General features: G+C 34.5%; 2 long non-coding RNA genes across 9 annotated transcripts; one reads left to right on the top strand and one right to left on the bottom strand.

Moving 5' to 3' along the window:
- The first annotated feature begins 1,476 nt into the window (after positions 1–1,476).
- LOC105421120 (uncharacterized) lies at positions 1,477–7,131 on the top strand. 4 transcript variants are annotated; one of them, XR_016061194.1, is made up of 3 exons: positions 1,477–6,253; positions 6,396–6,459; positions 6,589–7,131. It is a non-coding gene; the product is annotated as an uncharacterized LOC105421120 (long non-coding RNA). The 4 variants fall into 4 exon arrangements; XR_016061192.1 differs by having other exon boundaries at positions 1,477–6,459; positions 6,589–6,665; positions 6,814–7,131; XR_016061195.1 differs by having other exon boundaries at positions 1,477–6,459; positions 6,570–6,665; positions 6,814–7,131.
- Positions 7,132–8,149: 1,018 nt separating this feature from the next.
- LOC110007793 (uncharacterized) lies at positions 8,150–11,783 on the bottom strand. 5 transcript variants are annotated; one of them, XR_016061198.1, is made up of 3 exons: positions 10,622–11,547; positions 10,030–10,200; positions 8,150–8,646 (listed from the first exon to the last, which is right to left on the bottom strand). It is a non-coding gene; the product is annotated as an uncharacterized LOC110007793 (long non-coding RNA). The 5 variants fall into 5 exon arrangements; XR_016061196.1 differs by having other exon boundaries at positions 8,150–10,200; positions 10,622–10,735; positions 10,896–11,539; XR_002281989.2 differs by having other exon boundaries at positions 8,150–10,735; positions 10,896–11,783.
- Positions 11,784–17,476: the final 5,693 nt, after the last annotated feature.

Here is a 17,476-nt window from a genome sequence, read left to right as displayed (position 1 = left end):
GCTAAAGAACTTCCATGTTTAAACCTCGTTGATCCTATTGCATTTAAAATCATTGAATGCGATGCTTCTGATCTTGGCCTTGGAGGCATCTTAAAACAATCTCTTAATAATTCTAAGGAACAATTAATACGGTTTACTTCAAAAGCCTGGAATCCAACTCAAAAAGAATTATTCCACTGTTAAAAAGGAAATACTTGCTATCATCCATTGTGTTTGCAAATTTCAAACTGATATTCTCAATCAACCTTTTCTCATACGCACTGATTGTAAAGCTGCAACGGATATTCTGCAAAAAGATGTCCAAAATCTTGTTTCTAAACAAATTTTTACCCGTTGGCAAGCCATTTTATCTGCCTTCGATTTTTCCATTGAACATCTGCACGGCTCTTCTAATTCCCTTCCTGACTTCTTAACCCGTGACTTTTTGCAGGGGGGACCATATCCATCATCCTCCTAAAGAATCCTCCTAAAGAAGACGACAACAGGACATTCCGCCCTACAGTTTTCTCTTCTCAAGGTTTGCATATCTCTAAACATATTACTAATACAAAAATGAATCCTTCTTCCAAAGGCAAACAACCAATGGACCTAATTCAAAGCAATAGATATGGGCCTCTCATGCCCAGTCATTCTCCTCTGGACCTAACCCCTATGTCACCCTTGAGGTCCACAAATGTACCAGAATACATAATCCAGTCTCCTCCACAAAGCCCATTTGTTACCCCAAGTCCAGCATTCACCCCAGCATCGTATCCCAATAAACAAACTTCAAATTCTCCCAAGTCAGTATATACTGATACCGCTTTCTTACCAGAAACTATTATCTCAGACAATCATATTGGCTTAGACCCATGTAAAATAGCTCCCCTATATTTATCCAACCATATGAACTCTTCTTATGGTATCAAGAATCGAGAATGGTATGAAGCCATACTTATGGAAACTGGTTCAGTTTCCATAGTACATTTCTACCAAGACAATACCAAAATATTTGCATATTCAAAATTGCAAATCAAAAGGTTACTTTCATATGAAGATTGGGGTTGCAATCCCAATCAAGGGAAAAAGCTTCTCAATCCAGGATTTCAATATAAATCATATATATATATATATATATATATATATATATAAAAGATTCTACAAAACTCTTATGGGTGAAAGTGAACAGTGATTTTGTCTGCCTTCATTACCGTCTAAAATTTATCATATGGTCACAATTGTCTATAGTATTTTATTTTTTATTTTTTATTTTTTTTCTACAAATTAAAATGATATAAAATTTAAAACGTGTATTCATAAAAAAATAAGTAAATTTATAAAAAATAACAAAAAAAAATATTTTACATACAAATAATCGATCAAAATACCCCAAAAATGTTTCGAAGGTATTTTGGTCGATTTTGTTTTAGCGAATTACTCCCTCTCTCTCTCTAAACCACACGAAATAAAAAACATTCCCTTTCTCTCTCTAAAACCAGATGAGCCCTATCTCTCTCTCACGCCCAGTTTCCTCTCTATCTTTCACAAACTACAGGAGCCCTAATACACCCTCGCGAACTCTCTCTCTCTCTAAAACAGAAATATAGGGGAAGCCCTACCAAACTGACGTCTCTCTCTCTCTATGCCTCTTATATGAGAACAAAAGTCAAAGCCCTATCTTAATCGCAGTCGCAGAGGTACGTATAGTTATGGGTTATTGGTTTGAAAACCTTGTGATGGATTTATAGTTATGGGTCATTGGTTTGAAAACCCCGTCATGGGTTTGCATTTGGGGTATTCATTACTGATCTGCGTTTTTTGCTATGAAAAATAGGATGTTTGTTCTAATGCTCCGTGATGGGTTTGCATTTGGGGTATTCATTACTGGTTTGCGTTTTTTGCGATGAAAAATAGGATGTTTGTTCTAATGTTGTAAATCTGGTTGTTTTTGTTAGTTTGCATTTAAAGATTATCTCTTTCTCTCTCTGTAATATATATATTGTGTTCCCTTGACCTGAGTGTTGTGAAGATTGGCTTGGCTTCATCGCTTCTTTGACCAGGTCTGAACCAGGTTAAGTTTCCTACCTTCTATTATTTTCTCCTTTATTTTTTTTACATATAGATTGAAACTCTACATCACTACTATTTGAAACAACCGCTCTGATCAATCTGGGTCTAATGGTTTCTATTGATTTGTTTCAATATCTCGTTTGAGATGGGGCAGAAGAATTACCTGTTTAATGGATTCTGTGTTTTTGGAGTTGTAAATGCTTGTCTTATCTTGTGGTCATATTTTGTTAATTCTTATACATATTAGTACTAAGGTGCACAACAATTTGATTTCGGTGATGTTGAATAAAGCTTCTGATCCTCTTCATTATCATTGTTCTTTGTGGTTTCTGATCAGTATAATTAATACCATTGACTAAAACTACAACTTGAAGTGTTTAGGGTAAATAGAAATCTATTTTCATGGACCATGGAACAATGATAAACTGGGTGTGTTTTGGGTTTCCATTGAGATATTGCTTGATTGACAAAGTTTGTTATGATAGAACTATCCACAATTAGAAACTGAGCATTTGTGGATTACATTCGGGGTCTTCCTCAGTTACAGTGGCCAATATACAAATCCAGGGCATTGGAAGGCGTGTGAGGGGATCTATTTTTATCGACTTGGGAATGTTGATTAGTGATTGCCTGGTTTTTGTCCTGTGTTTTCAGTAAACAATCTGTTGACAAGTCAAAGGAGGAGAGAAGTCACGCTGTTTAGTTTTGTGCAGAAATTTATGCATATTAAGATGGACATTTTTGAGGTTTCAATGTCTGGCTGCTGGATCAAAGTCTGTGAAATCTGTGAAGTTCATGGTTTTGAAATTTTCAATTGGAGGCTTGTGACCAAATGCCCGAAATATAAATGAAAAAGAACTAAATGTTTCAGATTCAATTGGCGGGCTATTTCTATTTCAATGGCTATTTTTTTTTAAATACATGAGCTGTCGCATTATCATTGTTCTTTCAATGGAAAAGGTTGCTGATGATGCTTCCATTATCCTTGATATTTCAATGGAAAAGTCTACTGATGGGCTTGAATTTGATTCATATGTGCTCATCCTATTTTTCTTTCATCACCATTTTTTAGGGCTACTTCTTTTTCAATGGCAATTTTTTTATATATATACATTAGCTGTCCCATTATCATTGTTATTTTAATAGAAATGGTTTCTGTTGAAGTTCACATTATCCTTGATATTTGAACGGAAAGTTATACTGATGGGCCTGATTCATATGTGCTCATTCTATTTAACTTTCATCACCATTTTTTAGGGCTATTTCTTTTTCATTGGTATTTTTCTTTTTAATTCATTAGTTGTCCCATCATCATTGTTATTTCAATGGAAAAGGTTACTGATGAAGTTCCTATTATCCTTGATATTTCAATGGAAAAGTCTACTGATGGGCTTGAATTTGATTCATATGTGAAGAATTTTGAGTATGTTGTGTACTTTATGCGCAATGTGTGATGTGATGGGCTGATGAACTTGTGAATTTTGGGTTATATTAATGCCTGGTTATATAAGTTAACATCCAAAAGTACTTGGTTTGGTCACATATCCTTAATCTTTTTGTCCCACTTAAGATTACAAAAAACTAATAAAACATATATGTTAGGCATGATCAACTTGTTGAGACATTGTTTCAAATAGATACATGAGTTCTGTGTCTTGACACTATTAATGTCATATGTGAACTACAAAAGCCCCAAGCCTATGATGTCTAATCTAGTGTTTAATGCTCATACACATTACTTTAAGAGTTAAGTTCAAATTAATAAGAGTGCAACCCTGTTGTCTACAATTGTTTGAATGTGGTTGATCCTATAATGGAAGTAAGATTACTTGAATAGTTAACTAGGAGTGTTGTTATGTTTATATAAAGGTTTGAATACATATATTTATGTAGTTTGTTTTTCTATGTATGGTCAGTTGAAAAACATAGATGGATCACACCGTTTCAGACTGTGTGTCATCTCCCACTTGTGCAATTGGAGACAACGTGGGTGACAACAATGATCCCATGGAGCAGGTTCCTTATCTTGCAACCCTTCCTAGAAAATTTATAGAAATACAAGATGGAGAACTTAACTCCTCAACCAAAGGCCAAGAAACAAAGTAGCCCATATAGGAATGAAGTTTTCTTCAGAGGAAGATGCAATTGACTATTATAAGGCTTATGCATTGGCCAAACGCTTTGGTATCCGGTTGGGCACTACCCATAATAATAATGGTGAAAGGATTACTAGAGAAATTAATTGCTCTCAGGAAGGATTTCGCAAAGTGAAAGAGCAGGTCAGTGGAAAGGTACTCCCTGAATCAAGGTGTGGGTGTAAGGCTAAGCTAGGACTCAATAAAAAAGTGACTAGGTTTATTGATGATCATAATCATGATCTAGTTAGTCCAAGAAAAGCTTGTCTAATTCGCAGCCACCGAACGTTGTCTAGTGCCACAAAGTTGATGATAAATCTAATGAGTTCGGCAATGGTTAGGCCAAGACATATTCATGACATCTTTATAGAGCAAGCTGGAGGGATCAAGAATGTTACATATACAAAAAAAGACATCGAAAATAAAATTGCCAGTGCTAGAAGAAAACTAAGAGGAGAAGATGGTAGTCTAGTTATGCAATGACTACATAAAATAAAAGAATCTAACCCGTCTTTTTTCTATAGACTGAAATTAGATGCAGACGATCACATTCTCAGCATCTTATGGATAGATGCCACATGCACAGTTTCTTATCGATGTTTCTCTGATGTGGTTACATTTGATACCATATACAAAACAAACACTTTTAGTATGTCATTTGCTCCCATACTTGTTGTAAATCACCATTTCAATACAACTTTCTTTGGATTTGCACTCATATTTGATGAGAAGGTAGAATCATTTGTTTGGGTATTTAAAAATTGGTTAGAAGCAATTGGTGGACAACAACTAGGTGTTATTATCACTGATCAAGACCATGCAATTTTAGCCGCAGTGAGACAAGTTTTTTACCAGAGTGAGCATCATTACTGTAAGTGGCATATACTATCGAAAGTTAAAGAAAAACTATTCCATGTCTTGCGCATATATCCTTCTTTTTCAAATATCTTCAGGAGTTGTATAGCTAGCCCAACAATAGAAGAATTTGAAAATAGATGGAAATTGATGATTGAGAAATATGAGTTGGAAAGCAATGAATGGCTAAATAGGCTATATGGTTGTCGCATGCAATGGGTAGATGCATACTTGACTGGCAGGTTCACAGCGGGTATGACTTCTACCCAAAGAAGTGAAGGGATTAATAAGGATTTCAAGATGTACTTGACCTCCAAAACAAGCCTATGTACATTATTGGAAATATGTGCCAAGGTGCAAGATAAGAAGGTACGAAAAGAAAAGAAAAAGGACTTAAACGACATTACAACTACTCCAATCTTAAGAACAACTTCTCTATTTGAGTCACATGCACAAAAAATCTATACTCAAAAGTTTTTGAAGGTATTTGTGGAAGAGGTTGCCAATTGTATGAATTTGATAAGTGAGTTAGTTGATGAAAATGGACAGCTTGCCCCTTTTAAGGTGGCAGATATGGGAACTAGATGTAGATCGTACTTAGTGGAATTCAATCCCCATGAGAAGAAGGCTAATTGCAATTGTCACTTATATGAGAGGATGGGCTTTCTTTGCAGGCATGTGTTGAAGATTTTTATGATGAAAAATATTTTTGAAATCCCTTCACAATACATAATGAGGCTTTGGTCAAAGAAAGTAAGGAGGGGGGTTTTTGTTGATGAAAAAGGCAAAGAACTTCTTGATACATTTGTACTACCACGCTCCATTCGATATAACGATGTCATGTAGGTTTTTCGATACCTTGCTGAGCATGCGTCAGAAAGTGTGGAGGTTCATGAATTTGTAATATCTTTAATACACGATGATATCATAGAGGTTAACAATAAATTCGATTGTAAGCAACGCCCACATGTTGACACTATGAGCCATGTCAATGATGAGAAGAGTGCTACTAGTTGTAGTGACACACCAAATGGAAGTTACAACTACCAGAATGTTCTTGATCCTCCACGAGCATGGGCAAAGGGACGGCCGACAAATGCAAGAAAACAAGCTCGATCAGAGGGTTGGAAGCCAATGGAGAAGTCTAGGAAATGCGCAGTTTGCCAGGGCAGTGGGCATGACAGAAGAAATTGTCCATCATACGTTCGTGAAAAGTAGTAATCCATACCTTTAGATTCTTTTGATTTTTAATTGTATGAGCATTTCCATCTAGATGTATTAGCATTTTCAGATGATATTAGTCATTGTGAATACATTATGAAATGCTAATATTGCAATTTCTTTTCTGACTACAAGGTTAGTTCCAAAAGTCCGCCATAAGATTCGGTCTCATAAGAACGCGAGACATTGAGCATTGATGGTAAGCAACATTATGTATTATGCTTTATGTATGAATTATTTTAAATATTTTATGTACTCAGGGTAAGCAACATTATGGTAAGCAGCATTATGTATTATGCTTGTGACCAGATATGGATTGCTCTTTCAGGATGTCATTGGTTGGAAAATCAGCTTATATACAATATTAGAATTTGCTATTATGCAGGGCTCACTCTCTCTGTAAAGGTTTTTTTTCTCTCTCTAAATGCCCAACAGGTCCTCAGTCTCTCTCCATGTATTCCATGCTATTATCATTGTGCATTTTGGTAAAAGATCAACACTATTCTCCTCTATTTTAACGTGCAATAGACCAAGACTATTCTTATTATTGTAGGTCGAAAAGATGCTCCACAGAAGATGTGGATAATTTTTGCCAAAGATTCAAGAGCCATTTTTTGTTACACGCTCCTTGATATAGTTCAAGAGCTATTTTTTGGTACACGCTCCATAGTTGTGGTGAATGTAGTGATTGTAAAATTCAGTATTGTAATGGACATATGTGTGGTGAATGTGGTGATTGTGTTGTATGGAAATGGGGCAGTAAAGAGTCATTTTTTTGGTTAAATTAAGTTTTGTAATGGATATGTGTGGCGAATATGTTCATTTTGTTGTATGGAAATGGGGATAGCAAATAATCATTTTTTTGGTAAAATCCAGTATTGTAATGGATTGTTATCGTGGTCATTCATCTTCTAGCTTGGATTAGTTAATTTCATTCTTCTGGTCTTTGTGCTTTCCAACTCGAGTGTCTTCCTTGTTTCTGACCTGTCCATGGATTTACAATTAGTTAGGAAGCTTGTTGATTTTAATTGTCATGTCTACTCTTGTTGGTTTGCACATGGATTTCCATTTGAGAGAGAGATCTGTTCAAAATTTCGAACTCCTATTCTATCAAATGTAACAAGATAAGAGAAGATAGAGAGAGATGTTCAAACTCCTATTCTATCAAATGGAGAGAGAGAGATTTGTTCAAATTTCATGTACTCATTCCATCACAAGTAAACAGAGATGTTCAAATTCCTCGTATTTCATCACATAGAAGCTATGTACAATGTGCATTACCGATGACTGAGACCAAAACAGAGAGAGATGTGAGATGTTTAAATTCCCGTTCTATTCCATCACATATAAGCCATGATGACAGACCAAAACAGAGAAAGAGAGAGATGTTTAAATTCCTTCTATTCCATCACATATAAGCCATGTACACAACCAATGATACAGCCCAAAAAAAGGAAGATTGACCCATCATCAATTAAAGCCCAAAACAATAAGATTAACCATCATAAATTTAAGCCCAAAACAAAAAGATTAACCGCAAAATAGAAAAAAGTCCCAAGAGTGAGGAGTCCATTCCCCCTTGCTTAAAAGAGCGATAACCTTCATCCCTCAAAATAATGTAAAACCTTGGACTCTTATACCTATGTCTGTGTCACACTCCATTGACTTGTGCAAGTGTTGACTGAGACGCCTAAGTAATGACATGCTATGGATTCTGTCTCAAATCAGATTTCTCGCCATTTGTTAGCTATCTAAAATTTTCTTCTGTGGTTTGCACTGCTATAATTATATGCTAGTTATGAAATCTGTAAACTTATTTGTAATAGTTTTCAACAATGTTTCAAACCAAATCACATTTCAAGGTAGTCTTCTACAATTCCAAGGTAGTCTTTTACAAGCACACAATTCATATTGACTTTAATTTACTCTATGTAAATCCAATATCAACACCAATAAATGTTTCATGGGATGTGAGACCAACTATCTAGTGATATCAAACATTTTTCAACAAAAGTAATACAAACATAATCGCATTCGTTACACACAAGAAAAATATAAACTGTTGCATTCGCCCTAAAGTATCAATACTTTGTTGTTGAATGACCATCGGTTCAGGCTTGACCATAATATGCTCCTGTGATTCTTGTATCTGATTGTTTTGGTGTATATCACGGCGCCTCAACTTTACATTATAATTCATCCCTTCCATATATTCATCATACCATTGGGAAAAAGTACAATTTGGATACCGGTAGTACATTCTTCTTGGGTTAGATCGGGAGCTTGATATAGTTGCATTGTAAGTTGCACCATGAACAGGTTCGCCATGGATATCCTCCAGCACTAGTGGAAATTGATGACATGTTGTGTAGTTCAAAGGTGTAGACTTGCATCCCAATTTCATAAGAAGTAAACAAAGGAAATTAATTATTTACCCCAAATAGCATGAAACAATGGAAAAAATTTCTCACACTAGGTGCTTTTCTTTCAAGTCAAACAATATCAATTTGCAAATTAAAGAAATAATCATATTCAAATCAGATACGCTTACAAACAAACAATAACAATTTATACATGATGCGCATAGTAGAAATGAGTAGGTACAAAAGAAACAATGGAATCATGTGGTATGGTTTGGTGACCAACGGAAAGGCTAGTAGACAAAAAAACAAAAGATTCATGAAGAGCCACCTCTGCTTAGGGATATAGTTAGATATGAAACCTCCTAAGCATATTGCCCAATGCCAAGATTGTATATAGTATATGCCCCCTCCTCCCAAAAAAAAAATAAAAAAACAAAAACACGGTACACCCCACCACACCACACACACTAACACAGAATGTGAATGCTATAAGGCCTAAAAATGATTAATGAGTTTCAACCTCACCCTAACAAACCCAAAAAGAAATCGTGAAAAAAGTTAACATTAACCTCCATTAACATCCTAGAATGTTGAAAGAATTCCCCAGAAATCTCCAAACTGTAATTTTAATGATCGCCCAAAAGTTGAGCAAAACACCCTAGAAGCCATCATCAAGTGCTTACCTTTCAATTTCCTGAAGACTGATTCTTTTGTGTTGTTCTGGAACAAGTTAACACATACAATGTTACTCAGTAGTCTAGTACTAATTAACATTTTCCTTCAAATACAAACTTATGTCCCTTTTCTAATTCCTTTAGCTTATCATTTTCCAACAAAAGCTCTAAGGTCAAGGAACCCTGATTTGCAAAATTATGCAGTAATATCTCCTTTATTACCTCTTTCTTGCTAATTATGGGCATTCACAATTCTTCATGTAAGTCAAACTAAAGAAAAAGAAAGAGAGTAAATGTCACCTGAATCTATGTTTACTTTTTTGATCGGTGAGTCTATGTTAACTTTCCAAGAAAAAATGTCAACAATCGCGCAATGCATAACCACACCGACTGACAAAAACCAGGCAATTACTAATCAACATTCCCAAGTCGATGAAAATGGGTCCCCTCACACTCCTTCCAAATACCCTAGATTTATAAATTGTCCACTGTAACTGAGGAAGACCCCGAATGTAATCCACAAAATGCTCAGTTTCTAATTGTGGATAGTTCTATCATAACAAACTTTGTCAATCAAGCAATATCTCAATGGAAACCCTAAACACACCCACACTTCAAGTTGTTGTTTTAGTCAATGGTATAAATTATACTGATCAGAAACCACAAAGAACAATGATAATGAAGAGGATCAGAAGCTTTATTCCACATCACCGAAATCAAATTGTTATGCACCTTAGTACTAATATGCTTTCTTCAAATCCTTCTCCAGCCATGAATGCATAAAAACAGAAAACCATCAACTTTTAAGATTTCAAAACCATGAACTTCACAGATTTTGCAGACTTTGATCCAGCAGCCAGACATTGAAACCTCCAAAATGTCCATCTTAATATGAATAAATTTCTGCACAAAACTAAACAGCGTGACTTCTCTCCTCCTTTGACTTGTTAATTGGGCACAAACCAACAGATTGTTTACTGGAAACACATGACCTCCGATTGTGAGGCCACATCCAAACCAAAGCCCCGCCACCAAAATTCACAAAATAAATTTTTTTTTTTAAAAAAAGGATAGTTCAGTCTATGTATAAGGATTAACAAATATGACCACAAGATAAGATAAGCATTTACAACTCCAAAAACACAGAATCCATCAAACACTGGTAATTCTTCTGCGCCATCTCAAACGAGATATTGAAAGAAATCAATAGAAACCACTAGACTCAGATTGATCAGAGCGGTTGTTTCAAATAGTAGTGATGTAGAGTTTCAATCTATATGTAAAAAAAATAAAGGAGAAAATAATAGAAGGCAGGAAACTTAACCTGGTTCAGACCTGGTCAAAGAAGCGATGAAGCCAAGCCAATCTTCACAACACTCAGGTCAAGTGAACACAATATATTTCACAGAGAGAGAAAGAGATAATCTTTAAATGCAAACTAACAAAAAAAACCAAATTTACAGCATTAGAACAAACATCCTATTTTTCATAGCAAAAAATGCAGATCAGTAATGAATACCCCAAACGCAAACCATCACGGGGCATTAGAACAAACATGCTATTTTTCATAGCAAAAAACACAAATCAGTAGTGAATACCTCAAATGCAAACCCATCACGGGGTTTTCAAACCAATAATCCATAACTATAAACCCATCACAGGGTTTTCAAACCAATAACCCATAACTATTCGTACTTCTGTGACTGCGATTAAGATAGGACTTTCACTTCTATTGTCGAATGAGGCGGACAGAGAGAGTGAGACGTTAGTTTGGTAGGGCTTCCCTTGTATTTCTGGTTTAGAGAGAGAGAGAATTCGCGAGGGTATATTAGGGCTCCTGAAGTTTGTGAAAGATAGAGAGGAAACTGAGTGCAGGGAGAGATAGGGCTCATCTGGTTTTAGAGAGAGAAAGGGAATGGTTTTTTATTTCATGTGATTTAGAGAGAGAGAGGGGGAGTGGATGCAGGTAGAGAGAGAAAGATGGAGTATGAGAAGGGTTTGAGGCAGGTAGGCCTGCCATCTCTGCACAGTAGGCGAGAGTGTAGGCAGGAGTTTGCTGGCCTAAGCTGTCTCCATTTCAAATGGAGTTTCCCTTCTGCAAGCTAGCGTTTCCCCTTTTGAATGAGGACCCTTGATTTTAAATACGTTAATCTGGGTCGTTGGCGCACCACAACCAAATACGCGAATTTACGTTTCTCATCTTTTCTCCTATATCTATTTCAAATCAAACAGAAACTAACAACGGAATACACGGTAAACATGATCCTAAACATGAATTCAGATCAAACTTATAATAAATAAAGTAATCTCACATTTCACAGTTACAGAAGCTGATAAATAACTTCAACTGCTCAGGGATATAGTCAGGGATTTCCTTCCAAAAGCAGTCGCACATTTAATTCTTACACTAGTAAAGAAACCAGATAGCTTCAAGCACTACTGGATATACAATAGAGAGGGGACTGTAGAGAAGAGAGCAGATAGAGAACTGTATAAAAGAGAGTAGAGAGAGAACTTGTAAAGAAGAGAGTAGAGAAAGAACTTCAAAACTCCGGATGTCCCTCAGAAGAGCTCCCCTCCCCTCCTTTTATAGCCCTAAAAAAATAAACGGATTTGAAACGTTTGAAATCCGCATCATCACCTTATCTTCTACAGTGAGATTCCGTCGGTCAGTGGCTACAGTAGCTGTCGGCTAGTGGCTACAGTGAGATTCCGTCGATCAGTGGCTATTTGCTAGTGGCTACAGTGAGATTCCGTCGGTGAGTGGCTACAGTGACAGCGACTTTGTCGGTAGTGGTGATAGTGACTACGACACGTGTCCTTGATAGGTTGGAGTCGTTCTGGTCCCTTTTGAATTTTCTTTAATTTGAAGAAAATTCAATTCCGGTGCAATCATCACCATTCATCAGACTATAATCGTCCTGTTCAACACTTCAAGTAGAGGTGGACATTTTTTCCTCATTATCTTCTATTGCGCTCCAGAGCTTCCTTTTAAGCTCTTCTTTGGATAGATTGGAGTGTTGTTGCTGTAATATTGCAACATATTCTGATATTTCCATTTTTTTTTTTTTGGGTGAAACTGAAGGTATAAATTTTATTTTTATTTTGTCTGGATTTAGGGATTCATTTTTGTAGCTGTCCCACCATTTGATATGGATTTGCCTTCTTAATTCGGGGATATAATCCCACCCGTTCATATCATCTGTTGAAACTTGATAATCCCATTTTAAAATCCACGGGACCTGATATAAGGTCATAAAATATACATGGAAATCTCTTTTAAGACTTTGCCCATTATATTCAGATAATTTTCTCTGTGAAATTTGTATTTCTTTTGGTAGAATCTGGTTTGTTGATCCCCATATAGAGAACCAATTTTTAAAGCAGTTTGGAAACTTATTTGGCTAAGTTATTTTGAACTGAATATGTCAGCTATGAGAATTTTTTGTATTATGGTATGAAAAGACTTCGTCCCAAGTATTTATGTATTCATAATAATGATAGGATTTTATTTTAAATCCTTTCGTATTTATGATCTTTGGCTTTAAAGAATCTGATCCCCATTCTTTGTAAGAAATAACTTTTTTGATTTGGAACTTTGAATATGTTATTTCATTATCGTTATTTCTGGAATAATGAACTATGAAAACTGACCCCGTTTCTATAAGGATACATTTGTACCATTCTTTGCAGATCTCCCATACTAGGATGCATATGCTACCTGAGGTATAAGGCAACTATTTCAGTCGGATTTTTTGACTGATGTTCATTTTCTATGATTAGCAAATGAATATATGTTGTTTCTAAATATATGGATTTAACACTAGGAGTTTGAGTGCTTATTGGTGTTTGAAGGGAAAATATATCAATATCTTGTATTTGCCTTCTTATTAGAGCATTTGGTGTTAATGGAGATGCCAAGGATGATTCTAGACTAGGGACTATTTCCATCATCTGGTTTTGTTGGCTCCTTCTGCCCCCCTTCTCAGGTAAAAAAGTCAGGCAAATAATTAGTGTTACCATTAATATGTTCAATAGTAAATTCAAAGACAGAAAGAATACCTTGCCATCTTGCAAAAATTTTCTTTGACACGAGATTTTTGACATATTTCTGAAGGATGTCCTTGGCTGCTTTACAGTAAGTTCTTATAAGGAATGATTGATTAAGCAGATCACTTTGAAATTTTATAACAGCATAAACAATCACAAGTATTTCCTTTTTTACTGTTGAATAATTTTGTTGTGTTGGGTTCTAAGTTTTTGAGGTGAACAGAACCAATTGCTCTTGATTATTCACTTGCTGTTTTAATACAACACCAAGTCCTTGTTCTGAGGCGTCAGTCTCTACTATTTTAAACGATGTAGGACTTGATAGAGCTAGGCATGGTAATTCCTTAGCTTTTATTTTGATTTTTCTAACTGCCTTGATATGTTCTTCGATTCATTCTAGAGGATTCTTTCTCAACCTCTGGAATAGAGGTTTTGCATCTAAAGCCAAATCTTTATAAAACTCCGAAATATAATTTAAACAACCAAGAAATCTTTGTAATTCAGTTTTTCCCGGAATTATATCTGGGAATTTGGATGCAAATTTTATTGCTCTATCGATAGGAATAATTCTTCCCTGAAAAATATTATGTCCTAAAAACCTTATTTTTGTTTGGCATAGATTTATTTTTCTCGTGGAAACTAGTAAGCCAACATTTTTTATTGCTTTTATGAATGTACTTAAATGCTTCCAGTGTTGATCAATTGATTCAGAGAAAATAAGTACATCATCAATATAAACAATCATGAATTTAGTCTAAGTATTAAAAATTTCGTTCATGATGTTTTGAAATTCGGATGGTGTATTTTTTAATTTGAAAGGCATAACACTCCTTTCAAATTGCCCAAACGGAACATTAAATGCAGTTTTATATTTATCTTTTTCGGCAATCTGGATTTGTCAGTAGCATGATTTGAGATCAAATTTTGGAAATATACAAGCATTGACTAGTCTATCAAGAGGTCTCTTTTATTTGGGATTGGATATCTGATCCATCTCAAAATTTTGTAAAGTGGTTTACAATTTATAACCAGTCTTGGAGCCCCTCTTTCTATTTAGAGGCCTTTTCCACATAAAAGGCCGAACAGCTCCATGGTGATGAGTTTTTTCTGATAAGTTTTTTATCTAATAATTTTTTTATTTCTTTTTTACAGATTTCGAGTAACCTATTGTTCATTTGAATATGTCTTGCTTTAGTAGAAATTTTATTCTCTCGAAAATCTGGTTCATAAGGAAGTTCAACTATATGTTGCTTTATGTCCCAAAGAGCATTGGAGATATCTGCACATATATTCTTTTCTATATCGGTTTTTAGAGATCTAATCTTATTTTGAACCTCCGGAAGAGATTATTTTTCTTTCATATTTTTGTATTTTATTTCTTCTTTCAGATAATACAGAAATTTCTCTTTAGAAAAAATCTTATTTTTAATATTATTGATTTCATGGACTCTGGGCTTTTCAATAAAGGTAAATTTAACATTATGCCCTTCAATACTCGCTTATATCCCTGTATCATCAATCTTAATTGGATAGAGCATATTAAAAAAAAGAGTCCCTAAAATAACAGGTTGACTTAAACCTTTTACCATTATGAAGGGAAAATTGAAACAAGCATCATTATTGCATACTGCAGTATCTAACAGTGTATAATTAATAAGCATTTTACTGCCATTTGCAGTATTAAGAATTTGGGTAGTCTTGTTGAAGTATTTAGTTGGCACTAATCCTTCATTAATGCAATTTAGATCTGCTCTTAAATCTATCAGGGCGGTAGTTTGGAAACTGTATTCCTTTTGAACTACAATTTTGATATTAGTAAACCATTTTTGGGTTATTATTTTGTCTACTAGGTTTACATATTTACAATTTTGGACCTTTTCAATTACATTTATACGGACTTTGGAGGTTTCAGGTTTAGGAAGGGTGTCTTCAACCTCAGGTGGTAAAGTAATATTATATTCAGTCATTAAATTATTAAATTCACTCTCTATATTTTCTTCATCAATTTCTTCGTTGATGGGGTTCTTGGTTAGTTCTAAAATCTGAACTCTTGCTTTCAAAGCTATCAATTCATTTCTAACTTTATTGATTTCATATTTTAGCTCAGATATTGAAGGTTCCTTTTCTATATGTGTTTTATTTTGTACCATTTTCAAAATATCCTAGAAACTATAATCTTCTTTTATTGGGATAAGAGAAGACTTAGGTTTTCTAGATGGGGCTTTGGACATATTTGTAATAATCCTAAAATTTTTTAAAAAAAAAAAAAAAAAAAAGAGAGAAAAGAAACTTTTAATGAGTGATGGTCCATATGAGCATGATGGTTCTTAGGGACCATCACTATCTTTAAAAGCTTTTGGTTTAAGCTTTTTCCTTTCTTTTACCACGTCCTTAGTTGATGTGGGCCTTAATCGTTTCTCGCATAATATTATGGTAACACCTCAGGTATGAGGTGGAGCCTAATAAAATAATATAATAATATGTTATAAGCATGTAAATTCGAAAGGGTGAGGACTCCGACCCTAGGAAACTTTTGAGATCTCTCTCTTTAGTCGAAACGTAGTGAGCTCTTTCTCTCTTTAGCCGCATTTTTACCGGAAGCTCCCTCTCAAATATTTTAGGTAAGTGACTTCATTATCTTGAAAAATAATCCGTTCTTTTTAAAAATAAAATGAAATAATTACTTTTGCTTATTATTATCATAAATTTTAAGGCGCGATAAATTTTATGCGCAAGCAACCTCATTATTTTGAAAAATAATCTTTTTAATAAAATTATGATATTAAAATATTTTAAATGCTGTAAATTCTTAGAAATAAATTTATTTATTTTTCTTGTCCATTGTTAGAAAATTTTAGATACTTTAAAATTATTAAAAATAAATGTGATATTTCTGCTCTTAGTAAACTTGTGAGACTTCTTTCTACTATTTTTTAATATTTAGACACTGTAAATTTCATGTACAAATGACTGCCTTATTATTTGAAAACTGATATTTTTGCATTTGATTATAGCATTGTCTGTGAAATGTTCATTTGCAAATTGACATCCCATAAATTGTGATAATTCTATATTCGTGAATTTCTATAAGATTTTTTCTATCCATATTAGATTGGCAATTATGTTAGTATGTCTTTACCAACTGCTACCTTTCTTCATTTGAGCCCAAAATATTTGATTCGTTTTTTTAGAAATGTTATTGAAAGTGATTGTTGTTAATGGTTTCAGTGAAATTCATATTAATAATTTTAGTGATATGTTGAGTACATGATATTGCTGCTTTCGAATGTTTAAAGAGATTTAAAAATACTTTAAGTATGCAAGTGGACTCATCCGGTTCGCCAGTGAGGTATAAGTGGACCTATCTGGGATGTCGGTAGCGATTAAGTGGACTCATCCGATACACCTGTGAGGTATAAGTGGACTTGCAGGGATTAAGTGGACCTATCTGGGACGCCAATAGGGATTAAGTGGACCCATCAGGACGCTGATGGGGTATATACGTGACCTACTTGGGACGCCAGTAGGGTAATTTGTGAAATCCTTTAAATTATGCATTGCCGTTAAAATGTTATACGCATTTCAATTATTCGAATTATACTTAATTATATTGTTTTTTAAAGTGAAACTGTTAATGCATTTCTATTAATAGATCTCCTTTTTGAAAATATTGATATCTTTCAATCATGATTATTTCTAGGATTATGATGATCACATACTGAGTAGCCAAACTCATCAAATTATGGTAAATATTTTTTCAGGATAACTGCGGTTTCATTTGAGTGCTCGTCAGGATCAACTTTGGAAGATACTGTAGTTGTGTTTAAGCTTTCTTTTGTTACTTTGTAAGAATTCGCCACTGTAAATTTGTCTTATCAATGAGATGTATATATGTTTTGACTGTCACATCTCAGGAATATCAGTATTGTAAATTCTTTGGGCATGACAATTATGGTATCAGAGCAATAGGTTTAAGATTCTTAGGAAATTTAAAACGAATGTACTTTTTTATTGTGTGTACAGACAGGGACGAAGTCAAGATCCAGAATAGCTGAAGCTAATATGGAAGGAATTCACAAAGCCTTGGAAAATATGGTTGCTCTAATACAACATCAGATGGAAAACAACA

Source organism: Amborella trichopoda, chromosome 8, assembly GCF_054954075.1.
Source record: "Amborella trichopoda isolate Santa Cruz 75 chromosome 8, AtrichopodaSantaCruz75HAP2 v2.0, whole genome shotgun sequence".
Lineage (NCBI taxonomy): Eukaryota > Viridiplantae > Streptophyta > Magnoliopsida > Amborellales > Amborellaceae > Amborella > Amborella trichopoda.
This window is presented reverse-complemented; position numbering and strand designations above follow the sequence as displayed.